The sequence below is a fragment of the Dermacentor variabilis genome, chromosome 7 (genome assembly GCF_050947875.1).
Source record: "Dermacentor variabilis isolate Ectoservices chromosome 7, ASM5094787v1, whole genome shotgun sequence".
Classification (NCBI taxonomy): domain Eukaryota; kingdom Metazoa; phylum Arthropoda; class Arachnida; order Ixodida; family Ixodidae; genus Dermacentor; species Dermacentor variabilis.
Window position 1 is genome coordinate 38504380 of NC_134574.1, and position 25156 is coordinate 38529535.

Sequence of the window (25156 nt, forward strand, 5' to 3'; positions counted from 1 at the left end):
GCCCCATCACACTGCTTGGCGTATTTCTGTAGGCGATAAGAAAATTATGAATACAATCCTGAAGTGACCGCACGCGAGTGACATCATGCTCCATGACTTCCTTTAACAGCGCCCGTTTCATCGTCTGCACGGTGCGCCCCGCTGCACCATTTTGACGCGGGGTGATTTGACGCGGCACGAACATGCTTCACACCGTTGCGCTCTAAGAATCCCAGAACTCAACAGACGAACTGAGGTCCGTTGTCGCTGACTAACGTTTCAGGCAGCCCATACGCTGGAACGACATTTCTTAGTCTCTCAGCCGTCTTCGTGGTAGACGTTGAGGACATCGGCCAAACTTCCACCTATTTGGAAAAAGATTTAACTAAAACAAGGAACATGTGAGAATTGTTGCATGCAAAATCAACTTGAACTCGTGCCCAACACTTCGATGGGTAGCTCCACGGATGGAGCGGCACGGGTTGGGCAGCTGGTTGGACTGCCTGTTAGATTTTTCATTTCGTAACGTACATCTCCATGGCTTGATCCAGACCCCGCCACCATACAAAGCTTCAGACTAGCATTTTCATGCGAGGGCTGACAGGATGCTCGTCATGAAACAAGTCTAACACACGTTCTCTCAACTGATCCGGTATTACTACCCGAATACCCCATGTTAGACACCCTTGCTCAAGGGACAATTCATAACGGCGCACGTGATCTGCCTTCATTTCTTGAGGGTATTGGTTTGGCCAACCATTCAGTGTGTATTCAGACACACGACGCAAAGTCAAGTTCCACTTTCTGGCCTTAGCAACATCCACAGTACATAAAGGCAGGCTCTCGAACACTGCCAAGCATTTCTCTGCAACATCAGTTTCTTTCTCAGCATGCGCTAGTCTAGACAGCGCATCCGCTACTTCCAGGTTACTGCCTTTGCGGTACTTAAGCCGATAACTGTAGGCAGCAAGCATGATGGCCCAACGCTGCATGCGCACTGCGGCCAAAGCAGGCGTTAGTTTGTCCTGGCCAAGGATTCTCAGCAATGGCTGATGGTCGGTGTAAAGTGTAAATTCCCTGCCGGATAAATAGCGATAGTATTTCTTCCACCTAAAGATTAATGCCAAGGCTTCGCGCTCAGATTGCGGGTATTTCCTTTCCGTAGCTGTCAGCGTTCGGGAGGCGAAAGCTATGGGATGTTCGCTGCCATCTGGCGTCTCATGACAGATGGCAGCGCCCAGGCCATAAGATGAAGCATCGCGAAGCATGTCGATAGGCTTACTGACATCGCAGAAGGCTAACACTTTACTGCTTGTGAGCAGCTTTTTGGTGGATCGGAACGCGTCGCAGCATTCTGTAGACCATGACCACTTTTGATTTTTTTAGAAGCTGGTAAAGTGGCTGTGCTACAGTGGGTACGTTATCCAAAAAGTTTGAATAAAAATTCAACATTCCCAGATACGCCTTCACTTCGGAGATGGAACTTGGCTCCGGCGCTTCCAGGATTGCCTATACTTTGGCGTCAGTAGTGTAAATGCTCTCCGCAGTCACTTCGTGACCCGAATGAGTTACTGAGCTTTGAAAGAAACGACACTTGTCGGCATTCAGTGTGGTAATGAAGGCACACAATCTCTGCAAGACACGCTCAAGCGCCTTTTGACAGGCATCCAGGTCCGACCCTGCCACAAGGACGCCATCAATGTAGCAGCCAACTCTCGGAATGACCATCAACACTTCATCCATCAGGGCTTGTAAGATTGCTGGAGCCCTCGTCACACCGTACGGAAGGCGTTGAAATTTAAAAAGTCCCAACTAGTGTTAATAGTCAAAAGTGGTCTGGCTGCTGGAGCGAGCGGCACTTGCCGGTATGCAGCAGAAAGGTCGAGCACACAAAATGTCTTTCCTCCTGCTTGTGTTGGGTACAAGTCCCCTGGTCTGGGTAGCGGGTAGTGTTCAGTTTTCTACCCTGGGTTTACCGCAACTTAGTAATCCCCGCTTGTCCGCAGGCTGCCATCTTTCTTCTGCACGACTACAACCAGTGGTGCCCAGTAACTGTGTGGAACTTGCCGAAGCATGCCCACCGCTACCATTTGGCCGAGCTTTTCTCCTCTTTCCCGCAGCGCGAAGAGAACTGACGATGCGTGACTGAAAACTGGGGCAGCATTCAGTTTTAGCAGCATTTTCGCCTCAAAATTACGTACTGCCCCCAACGTGCCCGAGAACACCGAAGAAAATTTTTCACGCAGTGCTTCGACGCGGCTTATTCCCGAAATGTGGCCGATCTGATGCCACTCTAACGGAAAACGTTCAAGCTAGTTGCGACCTAGCAGTGCCGGTCGAAGACAGGCAGATTCATACGAAGACGGGCAGATTCATGTTCCGATTGCCGTAGACGATAGATACGTCACAGCGGCCTTTCAAAGATAACTGCTCTCCCGTGCGCGTGCGCACTGACATGCTAGTGGGCACGCACTTCACATGCGGAAAGGCAGAATTCTACGCACTCTCAGGAACAATTGAAACAGCCGCGCCAGTGTCGATCTGCATACTCAATGGCTTGCTTGAACATTTACTTCGTAACTTGATCGCGTATTGTTTTTAAAATGGCACACGTCTAACTCTTCTCCCTCGTCCTCAGTTTCATCCACTGTATACAGGCACTTTGCCTTAGGGCGCATTTCCTGCTAGGGACGGATTTTTGAATACCTATGGCACTTAAAATTTTTGTGCCAACACTTCTGCAATTCGTGCGTCCTGCCACATCTTTCACAAGAGGCTTCCACTGACACCTGGCCAGGAGACTTCGCCATTCTTTCGTTCTTTGCGCTCTTAATCTTAGCCTGCAAAGAATGTAGCGTTAAGTCTGCTCCTCTTGTTTACATTATAGCGGCGTCTTTTGCCGCCAGCTCCCGATGCAATGCAATTTTTCACGCCCCTTCAAAGGTTAATTTGTCTGCCGTGAACAATGCGCGCTGGCTTTCCTCATTCCGCAAGCCTGCAACCAATCTATCCCGTAGTGCATCTTGCAAGAATGTGCCAAAGTCGCACTTCCTGGCCAAGTGTTTGAGTTCAACAATAAACTCTTCCACACCTTCCTGCTCTAGTTGTACGCGGCGATTGAACTTGCCACGTTCGGCAATCACAGAGCTTTTCGGGCAGTAATGGGTTTTAAGCAACCGCCGTACCGCAGCATACGTTTGTTCGGCGGGCGTTTGCGGAACACTCAGATATTTCGGCACCTCATAAGATTGTGCTCCAATAACTGTCAAAAATATAGTTTTTTTTTCCTCAGCGATTTAGTTCGCGCCGATAAAAAGGTCAAAACGTTCAACGCATGATTCGAAGTTCTGAGTTTTAGCATAAAAATCCGCTATCTTCTCATAAGAAGTCATTTTGACCGTACTCATCACACGTTGCGTTCGAAGTAGTCAATTCCTCTCGTCAGCACTTCCGCTGGACTTCTGTCAACACCTCCATTGGCTGTCATGCTGCTTGAACATGTACAGCTCAGTCGACGGTCGAGGAACATTCCCGGTGCTCTGGCTGGTCCTTCCGTGTAGAATGTTGCTTCCGCAGTGCCGAGCCAGCTCCGTGCGCGGGCGAAGTGCCTCGTCGCCAGATTATATGACTGACGCTAGACATGGACGAAGAACGAAGAATGTTTCTTCAACAGTACGCAGAAATATATATATAGGCCCGAGAGGCGTGATAACGCCGCACGGAATCATGGTTCTCTCAAGACTGCGATGACGTCACAACACAGCGTCGCGCTATCACAATAGGAAATTTCTTGAATTAGCTCGCAAATGTGGTAGGTTTTTGCAAATGCTCGTGGTGCTGGGTGTTTCTGCACAGCCGAAAATAGTTAGAAATATTTTACTCAATCGAAGCTATCAATTTCTTATGAATTCTTTTTTCCTGATTGATGCGTGTCTTCGATGTTTCTCGTCAAGGGGGAATAGGCAGTAGAAGCTTGATATACTTAGGAATATGGTGAATAAGTTTTGGAACATGTTCTATGCAAGAGATAGTTCTGTACTGTTTAAGGCTGCCAATCCTTAGGAACTTTATCGCTCAAAACTGTGATGTATGAAGCAGTCTGTAAGCAATCATTGAGACTGTGGTTGGCGTTTGGCGATAAGAGTTTGTCTCATCGCTGTCACGTTTAGTACTCTCGACGTCTAATAAGAGGGTGATAACTAAGTGTGCTTTGTAAATTACTTACAGTAAATAGAGTACTTACTTGCTTATACTTACTTACTTACATATTGTATTGAAAGTACTGAACAACGCGCACTTGTATCGCTGTGTCTTTTTGATTTAGGAATTGAAAAAAGTGGGTGGGATCATAGGTCCTTGGGGCCCACGAAGTGTTTAAATAATTCCGGAGCTAGCGCCCGAACCATACTGCAACTGGTCATTTTCCAAAAAACTCCTGGCAGCAGTGAACTCGATAAGTTGATTGATTAGCGCTATGCATGCTACTTACTTTATTAGATGTTTTTCACGCTTTGAGGCTCCCCAAACAACCTAGGCAGTTCGTGCATGGCATTTCTTCGCAACATATTTTCTGTGCTACGCCGTTATATGCGAGTCGCCTTCCAATATGCGAGTATCACATAAGAATTTCTACGAATATCATTCACCCCGCAGGGGCGTCTGCATCAGCAGGCGTTTGGTGTCTTGCGACACCACGTACCCGAGCACACGAGGTACGGACCCTCCCGCGTGTAGCCGTGCGCGGCTTTGCCGTGTCCGGGGAAAGGGGGATCCTGGGGGTTGAGCCGATGCCAGGTGTTTGGACCTTTAAGGCCCCCCTGCGGAGGCAACACACCCCTTTGGCCTATGCTTCACGCAGACGGCACCTCCAGACTGGCCCACCTGGCGGAAATCGGCAGTCGCCGTTTCCTGTCCTCCTCTTCAATCTTCGACTTTCTCTCTAGCCTTTTCATCTTTCCTGTCTTCTTTTCACTTCTTCTTACTTCCGAATTCCCTGGCGGCGAGGGTTAACCGTGTCTAGTATATCCCATCTTGGTCATATGCATTAGGGTATAGTGGCGGTGCAGAGATGGCGTGTGCAGGTTGCTCACAACCTTTAGCGTCCCCTTGTTGGGCTCGGTGGTGGGTGGCTACCACCGCCGCCGAATTTTAAACCATATTATGGCAGAAGCTTTTCCGCGACTTCCAGATCGGCCTCTGAAAAGAGGCCGCTCCGATGCACCTTTTCAATTCACCCTCTGAACCGACCTAGACAACTTTCGACGTTACCACGTCTTGCATAGTGAATGATAACAAAGTATGCGTAAGCTATCCCCTTTCTTGGTGGCGAAATGCCTCGTAGAAAAAATTGGCAAAGACTACAAAGCCTCGACAATTACCAGTGGAGAAATACTTATAGAACTGAGAAACAAAGAACAAGTGCCAAAGCTGTCCGAACTCGCCAATATTGGTGAAATAAGTCATGATTTCTCCCGATCGCTCCCTAAACACCTGCAGGGGCGTTATCTCAGAAGAAGATTTTCTCAGCTTGAGGGACGAGGTACTTCTCGAGGGGTTCCAAGAACAGAATGTCATTAAAGTACAAAGAATCACAATGCGAATAAACAATGAACTCCCGACCAAACATGGGATCCTCACATTTGGTACTAGTATTGTCCCTACTTCTCTCGACGCAGGATACCTAAAGATAAATGTCAGGCCATACATACCAAACCCGAGGCGATGTTTTAAGTGCCAGAGATTCGGCCACGCATCACAATCATGCAGAGGCAAAGAAACATGCGCGAAATGCAGTGCTAACGATCACCCATGTGAAAATTGTAATGCTCCCCCACGCTGTGTGAACTGCAAAGGGGACCATCCAGCGTATTCACGATCATGTCCCTGTTGGAAGAAGGAGAAGGAAGTGATTGTTCTTACACTAAAGAAGAAAATTTCATTTTTTGAAGCAAGGAAGAGGCTTTCGCTCTTACCTCAAATAAGCTATTCCAATGTGGCGCCACAGGGGGCAGCGCCACATTGCTCTCAGGAGTCTACAGAGGTCACAGTCAGTGGTCTTGTAGCAACTCAATCCGCCCCCTCGGAGGCAGCAGCTAGTGCTACTCCACCATCATCCAAGACGGCCCTGCAGACAGTTGTTCCGCAGGTCCCCAGACTAAGCAGAACGCCAAGGCCCGAGGTGCGTGTCTCGGCTCCTCGCTCTCGATGATCCAGCGCCTCAGAGAAGGAAATGGAGGTCGACACTAAAACCCTGCCGTCATTGACGCCAAAAGAACAGCGCTCTTCTGAGCGCCATAAGAAGGACAAGGTCCTTATAACTGTACAGAAAAAGGGACAGGCAACCTGAACGGTTACCGCTCATTAAACGTGTACTGTCCCATATCGCATGTCACCTTTAGTTTTTTAAGTTCGCAAACACCAGTGCATTTTTCATTTTACAAACATGGCTTTCATTGTACACTGGAAATGCAGAGGTCTCATACACAATATAGGTGACATCAAAGACATTATCAACACTTTTTCGCCAGTTGCAGTGTGTCTTCAAGAAACGAATCTTGGTCCAAAAAATAGTAACATTCTCAAAGGCTTCACCGTTGTCCGAAGGGACCGTAAACACTCTAGCCGTTTGTCAGCAGGAGTCGCCATAGTCGTTCAGGGCGGTACCCCTACACGAAATGTTCAGCTGAATACTTCTTTCCAGGCTGTTGCCGTCACCGTTCTAGCGCATAAAACCATCACCATCTGTTAACTTTACATCCCACCCCATACTCATTTTACTACTAGACAACTGGAAAATCTAATACACCAGTTGCCGGATCCTTTTATTCTAGTAGGAGATTTTAATGCCCGTTGTAGCCTCTGGGGCAGCGATAGAACAGACCAAAGAGGGCAAGTAATCGAAGATTTTATTTTGTCTAACAGCATATGTCTTTTAAACGCGGGTTAACCAACATATTTCTCACCAAGCTCACGCAAATTTAGCTCTCTAGATTTAGCCTTCTGCTCACCGTCTGTTTTTAGCGATTTTAAGTGGGAAGTCCTCGACACTTCATATGGAAGTGATCATTTGCCGGCATTTATGAAGTTAACATCTCTATTACCTACCATAAACTCTAAGCCACGTCGCTGGAAAATACTTGAAATGAAACATGCAAAACTTGAAGAAGTCTTTTCAAATGAACTCAATATATATGAATGAGCAGTTCACTGAAGTTTTAATTGCAGCGGCAGAAAGGGCAATACCTCAAACATCCAGTCTTGTGCGCAAAAAAAGTTTCCCCTGGTGGACTCATGAGTGCACAGAAACAAAAAAAGCTTCAAAATAGGACCTGGAGTATGTTACGAAGACACCCCACTTATGCCAACCTTTTATGCTCTAAATAGGCCAAAGCCAAGGCACGATTTATCAGAAGGCAGGCAAAAAAATCATCGTGGAAGAAATACGCATCGTCCATAAACAGTTCAGTCACATCTAAACGCATGTGGGAACAGGTTAGAAAGTTTCGGGGAGACTACTCATCTTTTACATTACCGTTACTTATAGGTCCAGACACACAAACAACAATACAAGAACAGGCAGATATAATTGGCGAACATTTCCGTGATATATCCAGTTCAGGAAATTATACAAGGGAATTTTTACAGTACAAACAGTCTCCTGAAAAACAGAAGCTGCCCACTACTGGCGCGTTAAATGAACCCTACAATTCCCCCTTCACACAACAAGAAATAAACAGAGTCCTTTCTGCAGGGAAACACAGCGCCAGGACACGACCGTATTCACTACGCCATTCTGGCTCATCTATCGCAGGCATTTATAGAAGCTCTTCTTAAATTTTTCAACATAATCTGGGAAACAGGTATAATGCCCGAAGAGTGGAAAAAAGCAATAGTAGTTCAATTTCTAAAAGCCGGTAATTCCCCAACAACCGCAAGCAGCTACAGACCCATTGCCCTCACGAGCTGTTATATAAGACTCTCATTTATTTTAGAATCAAGAAACCTCATAGACCCCCACCAGTGTGGATATAAAAAGGGTTGTTCAACTACTGACCACCTTGTCGGTCTAGAACATGAAATTCAGTATGCATTTTTATATAAACAACACCGTCTTGCAGTTTTCTTCGGTTTAGAAAAAGCCCATGATACCACATGGAGATATGGAATTTTAAGAGACGTAGCAGACCTCGGCATCCGTGGTAAAATGCTGAATTGCCTAACTGATTTTATGTCTAATAGAACATTTCGCGTACGTTTGGGTACAGTTCATTCTAATACATTTACGCAGGAAAATGGCGTTCCGCAAGGCTGCGTTCTCAGCACGACGCTGTTTGTAGTAAAAATAAATTCAGGTAATAAGATTATACCATCGTCTCTTATGCACTCCGTTTACGTAGATGATCTCCAAGTGGCTTGCCGCACTTCAAATTTGCCAACCTGTGAAAGGCAGCTTCAAATGACAATAAATAAACTAACACAATGGGCTAACAAAAATGCTTTCTGTTTTTCCACACAGAAAACAGTTACTGTTTTGTTCTCTCAGAAACGAGGGCTACACAGCGATCCAGTCCTACAATTGAACGACACCATACTGCCGGTGAAACAAGACCATAAGTTTTTAAGAGTAAGCTTTGACACCAAACTTAACTTCCTAACTCACATAAAAGCACTAAAGGGTAAAGCAAATAAAGCTCTAAATATCCTTAAAATTTTGTCTCATAAGCACTCAGGTTCCGACCGAACGTGCCTTTTACGTGTTTACCGGTCTCTTGTGCGTAGCGTTTTAGACTACGGCTCCGTAGTTTACGGCTCAGCGAGACAGTCCTACATCCAACGACTTGATCCGGTACATAACCTTGGACTGCGACTGGCAAGTGGTGCCAACCGAATTTCACCTATTCCAAGTTTATACGTCGAGTGTCATGAACCCTCCTTACAACAGCGCAGAGCATTCCTCACTTTTTCCTACGTACTCAGAATTCAGTCATCACCCCAACACATATGCTACAACATCCTCACACAATGCAACACACGCTTACTCTACACAAATAAACCGAACACGATTAGGCCACTTGTCCTGCGGTATGAGCAATACTGTCGGGATTATGACATTCCCCATGAAGTCCTCCAGGTTGCCAAGAAACCACAACGGTTGGCCCCGTGGTACGATTTCACACAGTTATGTGATTGGACGTTAACACATCTAAAGAAAAGAGACATCCCACACCAACACATTATACAAGAATTCCGTGCACTTCAGGACAAATATCAAAATAGCATGCAATATTGCGCTGATGGCTCTAAAACAAAACATCACGTGGGTGTGGGGGCCGTAACGGAAAATTGGGAAACAAGTATTCGATTACCACAACAAGCCTATGTCTACACGGCCGAAGTATACGCAATATGGACTGTAGTTAAATATAGCATAGCCGACAAACACGAAAACACAGTAACGTACACTGATTCATTAAGCACACTGAAGGCTCTACAAGCGAAATGCGAATGTGAACCCCTGATTATTAAACATTAAACAAATACGGCCGGTCAATTAGGTTTTGCTGGGTACCAAGCCATGCCGGTATACCGGGAAATGAAGCAGCGGATAGGTGTGCATGAATGGCAGCGCGCAAATACATAACAAACACGGCGCTTCCATATCGGGATAGTATCACGGCGATTAGGAAGGCCTTGACGGCCAAATGGCAACAGACATGGGACCATTGCTTAAGCAACAAGCTACATCTTACTAAACCCGTAATTGGTGAGTGGAAGTCGTGCACTCACCAGAAACGGTTCTATGAGGTGATCCTGGGCCGACTTCGGATTGGACATAAACATTTAAAACACAACTTTTTCCTCCGAAAAGAAAACCCGCGGAGTTGCGAAAAATGCAATCAACCCCTTACAGTAATACATATCCTTATAACATGTCCGCAGTTTGAAACCCAGCGGCGGAAGCTTTTACACAACCTATATAATTTAAACACACCTTTACACCCTGCCCAATTACTGGCAGATGACCCGCTAGTGCCATTTACTAACCTGTTACACTTTTTAGAGACAACTGGTTATTTACACGAACTATAATGCAATGCAGGTTTGCCTGCTCTAACCTTGTGTTTCCTTTCGTCTTGTGACTGGCGCAGCATGGCCTTAGTTGCCTTTGTGCCATTAAGCCTGAACTAACCAACCAACCAATATAATTCATGTCGTCTCTATTGAGTTAATTTAATTAAGGTAATGAATACATTTATTGAACACATTGTCGCGCAAAAAAGGAAAATGAAGCCTTAGGAGGACATATAAAAATGATAAATCGAGCGCTGAAAGTCTCGACGAAGATAGGGCACACATGTTTTAATGTCTGTTTTTCCGCGGTTTAGCTACTGACTATTTAATATTAGTGTCCTCCTGTCAGGCCTTTCTCCTGAGGCTCGATTTCGTTTGGTTCTACGAAGGGCGTCAGCGTCACTGGCTCAGGCCGTTTTCAAAGCCGCTCTCTTCCAGTGCACTTCGCTGGTTCATCGAGCCCAACGCTAGAGGTACTTGTTTGAGTTTGTTTATTTATTTGTTTATTGACAAAACAATGCTCAATAATGGTTTGTCTTGGTGCCAAGGCAAAGGGCGGCACTAAAAGCCACCTGACTAGGCCTTTGACCCCAGACAGCACGCGCAGCACATAACATGAGCGCAACATGCTTCAAAACACACTGCAAATTATTAAACACATACAAATTAATATGCATGTTCATAGCATCAAACACCATAAAGCAATATAATGAAGAGTGACAAAATTATTCGTGAAGACATTCATCATCAACATGACACATAACTATTAACCATTCGATTGAAGAGAACAAAACAAATGTACACCAAAATAACAACTGTAGCAGGAAATACATTTTAGTTTGTTTTCTGAAAGCAAACAAAGAAGGAGAACTTTCCATTGTATCCAAAAACAATGGATAACAATTAGTAAGGTTCGCAGTTTGCCGTTTTATTAATTGGACATCGTATCTAGTTCTCGTTTTAATTTTACGTTTTATTTTGGAACAGCTTACGATTTGCTTTTAATTCGAGAAAAATCAATTCCAATAAACACTCTTTATATAACATTTCTATATGAAGTATCCGGTTCTTGGAAAACGATGTGGATGTATGATCATGACTAGATATATTTTAAATAAATCGTACACTTTTCTTCTGCATTATCTGTATTCATTCCAAATTATACTTTGGTGTAACCACCCAAACTAGTAGACAATATTGTATATGGGAATGTGCTGTACTAAATTAAAGTTGCCGTTTTATTCTTATTGGCAACAACGTCCAAAATCTATTTATCATTACAATTTATTAAGCAATAACACCTTTTATAATATTCACTTGACTGGTCCATCGAAGATTTGCATGAAATAGTACCATATAAAACTTGCATTCTGAAGTCTGCTTTAATAAACCTTGTATAAACGTATAGAGCTATCAAGGTGAACTGGTTTATTAACGGGTGAGAAGACAATGTATTTAGTTTTCCTAACATAAATAAGAGTTTATTTGCATCTAACCAAACGGACAAATTTTGAAGCAACAAATTAAGAATAATTGAAAGAGGAAATGTTATTGGATGTGAAAAAAACATTTCTATCGTCTGCGTAGAGGACAATGTCTGTAGTAAGGGAGATGTTGACAATATTGTTTATATACAACAAGGATATTGTTGGTCCTAATAAAGATCCTTGCGGAGCTCCATAACTTATGAATTCAGTATCCACCTGTCTATTATTAATTACAACGAATTGAGCACGGTCAGTCAGTTACTTACGCAGAAACCTAAGTGGAAGTGCTCTTATTCTACAATACGGTAACCTTGCAAACGTATGGAATGTTTAATAGAATCGAAGGCTGTGTTAAAATCTAAGAAAATACCTATTGTGTATAGTTAATTTTCTATATTAGTTACAATTTTTTTCTGATGCATAATAATGCTGACTCAGTCAATTTGCCTTGCTGAAATCCGTACTGATATTCAGATATTAGGTTGTGGTTACAGAAATGCTGAGAAATTCTAGAATTCATAAGCTTCTCTGCTATTTTGGAAAATAGCGGAAGTACTGATATTGGTCTCGAGTTAGAAATACAGTCAGGAGGACCACCTTTATGCAGAACTGAAACCCTAGCAACTTTCATTTTATCCTAAAATATTCCCGTCAACAAATTAGTATTCATTAAGTGGCAAACTGTGTCGAACAGCAAATCTGAGACCACTTTAATTGGGGCTGCTTTAATGTTATCGAAACCACACGAAACATTACTTTTAAGACTGCTAATTATACAAGCAATTTCAGCTTGGCTAACCGGGTAAAGAAATAATGTTTGTGGCAAATTGTGTTCTAGATATGTTTCAAAATCCGTACAAGTGGTCCCTTCCGGCGCTCCAAAACTTGAAAGTTTGTGGTTAAACTCATTATCGAGAGCCTTACCAGTTAATCTCTGCCCATCTATTCTCATTTCTTGTGGGACGTCATTTCGCGTGTTCCGTAGTAAGCCTTTGATAGTGCGCAAGTTTTTCTGAGGGTCATAATATATTTCGGCAAATTTATTTGTATAATAAGAAATTCAGGATTTCTTAATATCCGACCTCAGCTTATTTCTGATCTTTTTAAATTCTGTAAGCATTGCCGGTCTCTGTTGCTTATAAGTTATGCGTCGTATTATATTATTAAACCTTCGAATTTGCTGTCGTTTGGTGTTTCCAGTTCCAAGAGCATTCAGTGCAGACGAACGCATGACCCAGAGTAGAAAGCCGCGTCTGCTGCCTCCTCGAAGGACAAGGTGCATGAAAGGTAGCAAGACAGATCTCTAGGCCAAACTAGGTGTTTTAATGCTTTAGGCCGTGGCCCAGCTGGTGTGCCCAAGATGGCGGGCTCCCGCTCTGATTACGCTGTCTGCGAATTTTTGAGCGGTCAAGGCATTAGAAAAAAGATTCAACGACGATTACTATACTCCCTAATGCAAAATTTGATCCCAGCCGCATACGTGTTTTGATTTCGCGATATATTGGACTCGTGAGGACAAACAGTCTCGTGCGGCACGTTCCAAAAAGAGCAAAGTGTGCCGCACGGCCTCGCCAACCTGGAGGTCGCAAGAGCAAGCTTGTGATGACGCATACCGCGATTCAGAGCAGCCGCCTCTCGCAAATCTACCAGACGGATGGACGGATGGACGGATGGATCATCATCATCATCATCATCATCATCATCATCATCATCATCATCATCATCATCATCATCATCATCATAATCATTTTCTTACCCTTAAAAGCCCTTGGCTTAGGGCATAACATAAGGGGGGGAACAGTCGTTACATATAGAATGGTCGGTAACAACAAAAAAGCAATACAAAGTGCAGGATTCATGTTTAACATTAACATCATTAGAAGCATCAACACTAAGATAGACACAGCGGCTCAAGAACAACTTGGAAACAAAACAAAACACGCACACACATTCAAAAACACGGCAAAGTAACCCAGCTCTTGAAATGTGCTGTTAATAAGTGCCTGAATTTATTAGGTTCTATTTCAGTAACTATGGAATCGGGTAAGTCATTCTACAATGTAATGGAGCTAGGTAAAAAAGATTTATTAAATGAGTGTTTCATCCATCCATCCATCCATCCATCCATCCATCCGCATGGATGGATGGATGGATGGATGGATGGATGGATGGATGGACGGATGAATGGATAGATGTTATGAGCGTCCCTTTGGAACGGGGCCGTGGGTTGCGCCACCAAGCTCTTGCTATTATGCTGTATAATGTCCTACCTACGTTAAAAATAAATAAAAAAATAAATATGAACTCCCATAACCAAATTTTCTGACCACCTATTGCGAACTTTCCTTTTGTACGTGTCCGTTTTCCGTCGTTTCCCAACTTTTTTACCGCAAGTCTTCCAATCGCCTTTTACTAATTTCAATTGCGGATATGTTTACTTTTCCCCCGCTCTCAATGAACCCAAGGGCTTCAAGGAGGCAAGTGAAGCCAATATCGACTGCTGGGCAGATTTCTTCACATTCTTATAAAACATGCTCCATCGTTTCCCTAGCTTTACCGCAGCAAGCGCATGCTTCTTCTTCGTTCTTATATTCCGCTTTATAAGTGCGTTTTCTAAGGCATCCTGATGTCGCTTCGAAAAGTTATCATAAATTGTTTCTTTCCTGATTTCGTTTTTTTCCTCTGCCATGTTTTCCGTGGATTTTCTCTTAGGCAGTTACTGATGGCCGGTTTTGTTTTCTGTTACCGAAACTCATGACATTAATACAGCCTCTCTGACTTTCCGCTTAACGTTCTTTGTTGCGCCACGACGCGCGCTACCGTGGCGCCATCTCGTGGGCATCTTTGCCGGACCCTCCTCTACACCTGTTCTCCTGATTACCCCGCCTCGGCCAATGATCACCGCAGGAACAGGCGCACTAAGCCTACACGACACAGATTTCTCTCTGACGATTGTCGGTGACCTCGTTTTCTTTTCCTCCGTATCGGCGCCTCTTACAGTGTGACAGATTCGCTGACACGAAGGAAAAAATGCTGTCACCGATAGTAGGCATCGGCGTCGTGTTCGCCTAGTGTGAATGAGCCTTGAGAGCTACGCTCGAAAACAATCGCAAACCATGACAATTTAAACTAGCGTGAGCGAGACCAAACCTTCGCGGCAGCCGCATTTCTTTGGGGGTGAAATGCGAAAGCACCCGTGTACTTAGATATAGGAGCACGTTATGGAACTGCAGGTGGTCCATATTTCCGGAGTCCCGTACTACGGCGTGCCCCATAATCAGATGATCGTTTCGGCACGTAAAACCTCATCTTTATATTTTTAGACCAAACCATGCAAACAAAACGAGCGCGAGCGAGATCTGTCGTGAGCCGACAATAGTAGGAAACGAACAGTCCCGCTGAGACCAGATACGCGTACGGATCGACCGGTCGGACAGGTTCACACAACAAGAAATTCCCGCGTGCGCGTCCCTGAAGGGGCCGCTCTCATTAGTCTGCACCATTCGCGACTTTCATCTCTGGTACCGCGTTCTATCTTCCAAATTTCTCGTTGGTCGTTTGCTAGGTTACGCCGGCGACACTAACAATCACGGCAAGGAACGGGCGCAGTGAGCCATGCTCTAAAAAATTCGGCAGCACGTTACACTGCTGTAACATTTGAAGGCGAATTCCAGCTGCACAGTTGGTAATGCCCCAACTCGCATTGTCGCGCTGCTACTATTCACATGGGCTACGCCGACTATCGACGTTTTAGCCGAAAACTCGTAAACTGCACCACACTGGACTACCCTATCACGTTCCACTCGACAAACGCTCCGTTTCAAGACGAAGTTCGTCATTCCACGCGACTTTCAAAATTCGAAGTGGCGGAAGCCCCGTTAGGCCTCGATAGGCTTAGCGCGTGAGCGACGTCACTACTTAATAACCGGATCGCTTCTACCGAGCGTACGAGATGGCTACATCAGAGGACATGGACCTCGAAATAACACCCCCGCATCTGGTTAACAAAGCGGACGAAAACGGGGACACAAGAATAATTTCCAAAGCGGGGACTAGCAAAAGCCAAGAGATCGCCGCCCACAACCAGGTGATGGACGGCTGGCAGTTAGTTCTATCGCTGCGACAGCGAGAGGCTGTCAAGCGCAACGCCAAGGAAATGGCTCCCAACAACAAGAATAACATAAACGGACAGCCATCAGCAGGCGGCGCGAAAAGAGACGAACAAATCGGTCGTCGCAAGACGCTCCCGAGGAAAGTGAAGCCTCTGCCACCATTACTGAAGAATGACATCAAGATAATACTGAAGCCCCACAACGCACTAATGCTCAAGGAATATCTGAGAACAGAAATACCACAAGCGATTACTCGGGCTACCGGGACGATAATCACAGGAAACGGACCGAACCAGCGAAAAATCACTGGAGAGGATTTCATACTGCGAATCCGAGAGGGAACATATATCATCATCGTCTCCACACCTTCACAGGAAGTGGCAGACGTCATTCGTCGAATCACGTGCACGGAGCTGAGAGGCAAGCAACGCCCCTTCAACGTGTGCGTAGCGGATCCAGATGATAGCTGCAAAGGGGTGGTGCACGGATTCCCAGTACAAACCGAATCAGCAGATCTCCAGCAACACCTGCGAGGCAGGACCCAAGGAGTCACCATCGAAAGGGCCCGAATGCTAGGAAGCTCTAATACCACTCTCCTCACCTTGTCGGGAGGCACGCGCCCCAAATGCTTGTACTACATGGGAGTAGAGATGCGGTGTACGGAGTACCGGCCAACAATCCAAATGTGCCTGGAGTGCATGCAAGAGGGACACCGCTCGGACGTTTGTCCGAACCCCAACAACATATGCCGTGGCTGCGGACTCGAAAATCCACGCCCACAAGGACACGAATGTGAAGTGCGCCGTGTGCAGGGCTGCGGGGCACGAGACGCCTCGGTGCCCGAACTAACTGATTGCCGCGAAGCGCGTGAAGACGACTCGCCAGTCTCGATCGCGGGAGTGGTCGGGACAGAACACCAAAAGGCACCGGGGCGCTGGTTCGAGTCCATGCAAGAGGAGGACTTCTACGGGCGCCGATCGAGATCCAGATATCCACACGGAAGCAGAGCGAAGAGCAATACCCTCTCGAGGCACTCCTCCAGCTCCAGGGCTTCGCAGCGGTCAAATTCGCCACTGCCTAAAAAACAGCAGGTGAGCTGGGCGAGGGTTGTTTCTCCCACTGCTCCAAAACAAAATACTGGTGAAAATAATAAACGTATTCAAAAACTGGAAAAGGAAAATGCGCGACTAAGAGAACAGCTCTCAGGAGAAGAACGCAAACGACAATCACTTGAGAAACAAATGTCAGAGTTAGAGGCGCGCTTCAACAGCACAATACAACAGCTGGAAATGCCACGTCAGTCTGAATAGCCAAAGCGAAAGCGGCGGCAGGTATAAACTCCGTCTCCGCGCAGTCTCCTACAACCCAAATCTCAAAAAAAAGTGCAGATAACGGCAGCGCAGATCCAGACAATGATCGCGAAAAACTTTAAAATATTTATGCATGAAATCATGGCGTTAGTTACCCAAAGGTTAACGGAATTTCAACAACTATGCACGAAAGACTTCGAGAAACACAAGGTATTCATGGCGGAACAGCTTAAGGCAGTCTCGAAGGCTGTTCCCACCAAAAAACGCGCAATTGCGATAGGAGCGGGTGCGGCAAAAACTAAAACAAGCCACTGCGTAACAGAATCCGACGGCTCGGACACGGAAATGTCACGGGCTTAAAATAAGAGTGGGCAACATGGCTAATCACGCTAATAAATCATAACGAATACAAAATTCAGACCAATTAGAGATATGGCAATGGAACTGCCGCTCGTTCTCCAGGAAAGCGGCAGTGTTCCATCAGTTTATCAAAAACTCCGGAATCGCTCTCGACGGGATATGTATGCAGGAGGTCGGGGCCAAGCCGGCCAAACTGCAGGGATACTACACTCTGAGGGATGCTCAAAATTCGAAGTCGATAAACGCTCAATTATTAACACTTCCGCAAACTGAGGGAGAGACCAATTCCATAGTTATCAGTGTGATGCCAAAGAAACGAAGTAAGGCACACACTAATCACAAATCTGTAGAGTCCTCCCAAAAGCAAAGGGGACGACCTACCCCACATTCTCTCAGCAAAAGAAGATTTAGCGGGCACCAGGGATAAGGCGGTGATAGTCGGTGACTTCAATGCACCCCACATACTATGGGGATACGCGAAAACGTCGCCCAAAGGGTTTCTACTCGAGCGCACCGCAACGGCCTTGGGCTTACGGGCAATCAATCAGATCGGCAAACCGACGCACACGGGTAACAGCGTCAGCAGAGACACGGTGCCCGACCGTGCCTTTACAATGAACATCACAGACGCACGAAAATTTGGGAAGCAATCACGACATAATCCGAGTAGCGCTCTCCACGACCAACATACGGAGAACAATAGGAATGACTAAATTAACTGACTGGCCTCCTTATAGAGAACTGCAGAGAGCGCTGGAGGAGTCGGATACAACCCCGACCAACATGCGAGAATGGACTGAATTCCTTCGACGGGCACAGGCGGACACCACTAAAGCCATTGTGCGTACAGCGGAGGTGCCGGTGGTAGACTCTCACCTGGTCAGCCTATGGGAAGAGAGGCGGAAACTGGCCAAGAGGTGTAAAAGGCAACGTCTAAACAAACACCTGAGACAACGCGTCGCTCTCTTGGCAGAGCAAGTCCGAGGCCACGCTAACGAGCTCGCTAAAAACGAGTGGGCGACGTTCTGTGGCACCATATCAGGAACTCTTGGAACGACCAGTACATGGCGAATACTACGAAGCATGATAGACCCGATGAGCACGCGTACTGAGAATAAAAAGAAGCTCCAAATTATAGCAGACAACTTCGAGGGTACAACACGAAGATCTCGTCCATGTGCTTCAGAAAAAACTTCATAGGACCCTCACCTGCCACGGGATTGTCGTACGCGAGGAGACAATACGCGGGGAGGCGAACCCTAAATTAGACGCAGTTAAAAACTCGGCACCGGGCCCAGACTCGATCACAAATGCAATGATTCGATACATGGATTCGGTAGCCCTAGCGAAAATCACAAAGATTTTTAATAGTGAGTGCTGGGCCAAGGGAGACTTGCCCCAAGAGTGGGAATTGGCTAAAATAATCATGATCCCCAAACCAAAAAAGAATATCTCGATTGATACACTACGGCCGGTGTCGCTCACGTCCTGCCTAGGTAAGCTCTATGAAAGGGTTATACATAGCAGATTGCAGCGATACATGGAAGAGCGGAGCTGGTTCCCGGACTCAATGATAGGATTTCGCATGGGTTTATCTTGCCAGGACGCGTTCCTCCTACTTAGAGACGAAATTCTAACAAATATACCGTACGGCGACGACTGACTAGTCCTAGCACTAGACCTCAAAAGAGCCTTCGACAACGTCTCTCACGCTGCAATATTGGAGGAACTCGAACTCGCGGGTTGTGGTGAGCGCACAAACAATTACTTAAGAGCGTTTCTTTCCAACCGCGAGGCGAGCATCAGTATTGGCCAAATAACTTCGGATTTATTTAAGATGCCTGAAAAAGGAACACCTCAAGGAGCTACATTATCTACTCTTCTCTTCAACATGCCGATGTGTCGCCTCGTGCGCGATCTGGATAGGATACCCGACCTAGGTTACAGGCTCTACGCAGACACATCACGTTGTGGACGAACAGAGGTTCACTAGGGGATAAGGAATATACGCTCCAAAGCGCAGTATTAGCGGTGGAGAAATTTTCTAGATTGGAGTGGCCTGAAGTGCGCACCCGAAAAATCTGAGGTTATCCGGATACACGCGAGAGGCTACAAAATCCAGAGGATCGATTACCATCGTGGTTGAGGGCCAATCAGTCCGAGAGGTACCCACGATACGAGTCCTGGGTTTGTGGCTTCAGAGCGACGGGAGAGCAGTACAGACACTCAGGACCCTCAAATCCACAGCCAACAACATAGCCCAAATGATACGTCGCGTGACGTATCGAAAAGCGGGATAGCGAGAAGAAGATACCCTAATGCTCGTACAGGCCTTAGTGGTTAGTCGAATAACGTATGGCTTACCGTACACCTTAATCTATGTACAGGGGTGTTTTCTCACTTCGCCCCCATCGAAATGGGGCCGCCGTAGCCGGGATTCGATCACGCGCCCTCGTGCTCAGCAGCCCAACACCATAGCCACTGAGCAACCACGGCTGGTAAAATTAGAGTTTCAAAAAATGTATATTTCTTGGTGTACAGTCATGTCTCGTCATGGTGTCACTGCGTCCTCTGTGGGATTTCCTCACTGTGAGAGCCAACTTGGTCGACTGGGCCACTAGGTTTTCTGCCTTGAGGAGTAGCCCTACACTTTCGCCAAGACGCCCATGGTCTGTCAATTTTACTTCAGATGTTCAAGGCCGTGTATTTCCATCCTCTTCTTTATTTGCCCTCCTTCACAGCTATACTGTGAAGTTGCTTCCCTTTTACTAAAACTGTAGGTATAAGTGACCTTGGCTTCAACTTCTGGTCATTTAATAATGCTGTATTCTTGGTGTCATTGTCGCATGTTTAGTTCAAAGATTACTCGGGCACCCCTAAATGAAATGATTTACTTTCTTGATAGAGTATGCCCGCCATTGTCAACTTGAACTCCTGTTCTCCGAACGAAAGGCTCAATTAAACGCGTATGTCATCCTGAACAAGGTCAACAGGAGCTGTTGTGTTCAATATTCTAATACCTCTGTTCGCAAACATATATATATATATATCTTTTTCAGGATGTCACCATGTACCGTAGAAACGTCTCCTTGATGTATCCTATGTGTTAGATGTTATTCTCGAGCACGCAATACAAACAGTCATGTGGAACTTCATGATGCCCTGGCTTCAGGCTACCACAGCGTGCCGCAGAAGTATAACCACGCTGATACATTTCGATTGGCATATATCATTTTGTGCGTCTTTACATCGCTGCAATATAACTCTGCCAAAAAAAAAGCTCGAAAAGCCATCCATTTATCCTGACTGCCATCTTCAGTCTCTTGATATACCATACGATTTCTTTCATTATTCTAATTTTGAACTAACTCGGACCTTTCCCTCTGTTTCAACATCATCATCAGCAGGAGCAGCAGCAGCAGCCTGTTTTGTGTCCACTGCAGGACGAAGGCCTCTCCCTGCGATACCCAATTATCCCGGTCCTGCGCCTACCGATTAAACTAGCGCTCGCAAATTTCCTCTTTTCGTCACCCCACCCCGTCTTCGGCCGTCCTCGATTGCGTTTCCCTTGTGTTCGAACCCATTCTGCAACCATAATGGTCCAACGGTTACCTAACCGGGGCATTACATGGCCTGCCCAGCTCCTTTTTTTTCTCTTGATGTGAATCAGAATATCGTCTGTACCCGTTTCCTATCTGGTCAAAACCGCTCTTTCCGTCTCCTAACATCATGCCTAGCAATCTTCGTTCCATCGCTCTTTCGCCGTCCTTAACTCGTTCTCAAGCGTCCTTGTCAGTCTCCAGGTCTCTGCCCCATATGTCACCACGGGGAAAATACACTGATTGTACACTTTCCTTTTCAGTGATAATGGTAAGCTTCTAGTGAGGAGCTGAGAAGCTGTGCCGCATGCGACCGAACCGACTTTTATTCTTCTATGGATGTCCTTCTCATGATGAGCGTTCCCTGTGATTAGTCGACCTAGGTTAATGTACTCCTTCACAGACTCTGCAGTTTGATTGGCTATCCTGAACCCTTGTTCCCTTGTCCGGCTATTCATCATTACCTTTGTGTTCTGCATATTAATCTTCAACCCCACTCTTAGACTGCCGCTGTTTAGGTCCTCAATCATTTGTTGCAACTCATCTGCATTGTGTTTACTTTCGCAAAATTTGCGTCTGTTGCTGTGGTTACCAAATGAGCCAGCCAAGCCTCGCTGGCCTCTTGAGAAATTGAAGCCGCACACTTTCTCGAAATCGGCATTGATGCTCAGCCATCCTCGAGTACATTTCTCGGACTGCACTAACCGCTTTCTCTCCAATTACATCGCTTATACTACTGAATCGTGCTAGGCACAAAACAATGACCCAACAACCTTAATGAAATATCACTTACACGCAGGTATACATGCTGTCGATAAAGATTTTTGCCGATCACCGGGATGGGAACGTGGCCCTCTCTGTGGTGACATTCGCGTGCCATATCTCACTCTACACCGCTTCCTAGTCATCCCGTCATTCCTTTTGACGACAGGAGCATACTGTATTTCATCTGATTATACTTTCGGTTTAAGATGCGATCTCTTAGAAGATTAAATATTCTTGGTGATGTGCCCTGACTGATCATACAAGCGAACTCACTCGTACCCACTTGTTCGCATTACAGGAGGACCAAAACGTTTTATGTGGCAGCCACACCTCCTTTAACAATTCGTCACCAGAACCAGTTGTGCTTCTGAATTGTCCTTGTTTCGCATTTAATATACGTTCGTATTTTTAGCCTGAGGCCTTACTCCCGTGCTTACTCCTACTTCGAACAACTAGAATACATAAAATACCTGTCTTCTTGTCGCTTAGCACCTCTCTGTCACCGACGACTGCACTTTTAGACACTGCAAAAAAAAAGATGGTCATGCGACTTTCAAGTGTACAAATGGATGCGCGCTACACATCCCACTAAGGCGTCAGTTATTTATTTTTTGTTTGTATGTCTTTTTTTGCCCATGCAAATCACTCGAGTGTAATTTCGAAATTCCCGCATGTTTTAACTACGCGCCGCTTTTCCAGAGGCCTCTCACCCAAACCATAGCAAAATTTTCACTATAATGAAACAATAACATGCAACTCCTACAAAATAACTTTATAATGGAATAATAAAATATTTCCAATTATTATATTATTATTTGACTGCAAAAAATAATAGCACGTGAAAGGCTGATTTAACTACACCAGTTAAAATGCTATATATAAAGGCCTATGAAAACTGTCTAATTCCTCAAATTTGTTGCCTTAGTTCCAACATGTATCAAATGAATACAATAGCAGTTCGCGCTACCCCAACTTCAACGGCACACTTTACTGTGTCTCGTTGGCGATGTCACAGTTGTTCGCAGAATAATTCTTTACCACAGCAAAATAGTGGAAAACGCTGTAGACATGGAATCTTCAGTGCAAGATATATTGTGCAGAGAAGGTTCTTGGGCTAACAGCATGATTGCATTTCCATTTGTAAGTTTCGTTCAATTTTTTTTTGCTATGCCATAGGACAGTTACCCTTACGCTTTAAAACAAAAGTGCGAACTACATTGGAAGATTCGAAAGAAGCGATTTTTTTTCTTCCGCGTCCGGCAAGGTCTGCGGCCGTGTAATCTCATTAAATTGCATGGGTAGCAGGCGATAACAACAAGAAAAGAAACGGAAGCCGTGTTTTATTTGTGTTATGAATCCGAATAAACTGAGAGGCACGTTCTGACGCCAGAAACATGGAAATAAATCTCCCTTTATGTTCGCGTAAATACTGTAATATAACATTGCGGTTTGAGCAAGACCTCTAGTTGCGGCAATCCCTTTTTGAACTTACCTGCCACACATACGAAATTTTCAGTACAGTTTCTCCAGATGTCCACAACCATGCGACAGTCTTCACGAACGATTAAATAGTGGTGCCACCATTTATTCAAACGTCGACGGACGGGCAGTGCATTCAGTCTTTGTGCAAGGCGTCTCATAATCGTTTACGTCAATTAGTGGGTAAAAAGCCGTGAATGTTCATTAGGCACTGATATCACACAGATTAAGGTTGTATGTAGAGACCGTTGAAAATCTAACTAAACGAGGAAGTGCGATTGGCAAATCGTCCCGTCGATACTATTCTCGAAGCGTGCGGCAATCAATCGATCCAGGATTATTTTTTTTTCGCCATCAGCAACACACATCGGCCGACTGAAATACGTGTGAAAGCGATTTTTTTTATGTTTCATCGGGGAATTGAAAGCTGAGGGAGCAGCGTGCGTACACCGCGGCCACCTATGCTGCAGGCGCATGATTTTTTTCATCGTGCAATATGGCCGGTGGCAGCTTCACTTGCTCCCCTAGGTGGCGGCTGGGGCTGTCACTGAGGAAGTTTAAGTATATAAAACGTGCTTGCATGGAAAATACAGCATTCGACATCAGGGACATCAGCGAAACATCAGAGAAGTTGGGCTCTCACAAAAACGCCATGCCGCGTACTTCACACTTTAAGTGGGAACAGGTAGCTCAGCTGTACCATAGTCCGGTGACATTCTCCATGTCGCACGCCTGAAAACTTAGTTATTTACCGTTGCTGCCAATATTCCTACACGCGTTCACCCGCTGAACGTGGTGCACAGTCCCGTGAAGAAGAATAGCAAGAATTAGCCCCACAAGATTGAGCGATCAGATACCCTAGTCAACGCTGCCATTGCTTTGTAAACATATTCTGAAAAAGAATTACCAACCCTTCCCTTACCGGAAAATGAGGGTAAACGAAGTTTGGCCTGTGTGCGCGTGAACTTCGTCGTGATTAAGTGGCCCACAAGTAAAGGTGCCGGGTCACTTCAGCCTCCCAATCCCTCAGCTCGGGATCTTCTGGCTTTTGACAAATTGCATGGGCTCGAGCGGCTCTTATGGCTGGATCGGCCAGTCGACGGTGAGCCGTTTCACCGGCGAGTTCTCGCTGCCGCTCGCGTGACCGTACCATTCGTTTTCCGACACTGAACTCTACGGAAACAAAGCTGGCTGAGCGCGCGCGAGACCTTTTCCTGCCATTTTTCTCCCCGGAGGAAGCGAACCAGCTCTGATTGGCGGCGCAGTGGCGTGAGCCCCTCGTATGCAGCTTGAATCCTTGCTATTGACTCATGCTCCGGCGTGGCGTAGCTGTCAACTCATCAAACTGCCCTTTCTCGCAGCGGCTCTTAACGTTATTTTGATTTGAGCGCGAGCGTGCACCTCTCGCTACCTTGAAATCGAAATATGAGAAGCCATGGACCTTAAATTACAGATTTCTCAAACGTCATGACAATAAACCGCGTCTACGCAACGCAACACTTCTAAGTGCTTGTGACATTACAGGTGCGTCCACCTTTCTTTCTGTAAGGGCGCCTACTAACTGAACTTATTTCTCTATTTGTTGTTTGACAGGAAAGCAACACGCACAGAAATCAAATCTTGGACGGATTCGCCCAAGGAATCGACATTTTTTGCGAGTGGCGATAATTATTCCCGATGAGTTGGCAAAACTCCAGGAATTTGAACATCGCCGGCTCCCCGGTGATGTAGTTTATTCATTTCGCATGCTTGTACCCATTCGTGACAATTCACTGTTGTGTTTCCGGTCAGTGTGCTCACGCAAAACGTTTAAAGCAAAAAGAATAGTTTCTGGCTTTCGCTATCCCGTTCTATGCTGTAGTACGAGACAGTTTAATGCACCTTACACTTTGTTTCCTCCCCCCCCCCCCCCCAAGAACCGCACAAGCTAAATAAAACAAATAATTGTAAGAAAACAAATTGTTGTAAAAATCGTTTTTTTCACGCTGATATCA

General features: G+C 45.7%; 1 long non-coding RNA gene across 1 annotated transcript in view; it reads right to left on the minus strand.

Moving 5' to 3' along the window:
- LOC142589008 (uncharacterized) overlaps window positions 1–24265 on the minus strand; it is a 71753-nt gene extending 47488 nt beyond the window's left edge. The window contains exons 1-2 of the long non-coding RNA XR_012829770.1: window positions 24085–24265; window positions 22154–22207 (exon numbers count right to left, since the gene is read on the minus strand). This is a non-coding gene — a long non-coding RNA (uncharacterized LOC142589008). The remainder of the gene's footprint in view (window positions 1–22153; window positions 22208–24084) is intronic.
- Between the last annotated feature and the right edge of the window lie 891 nt (window positions 24266–25156).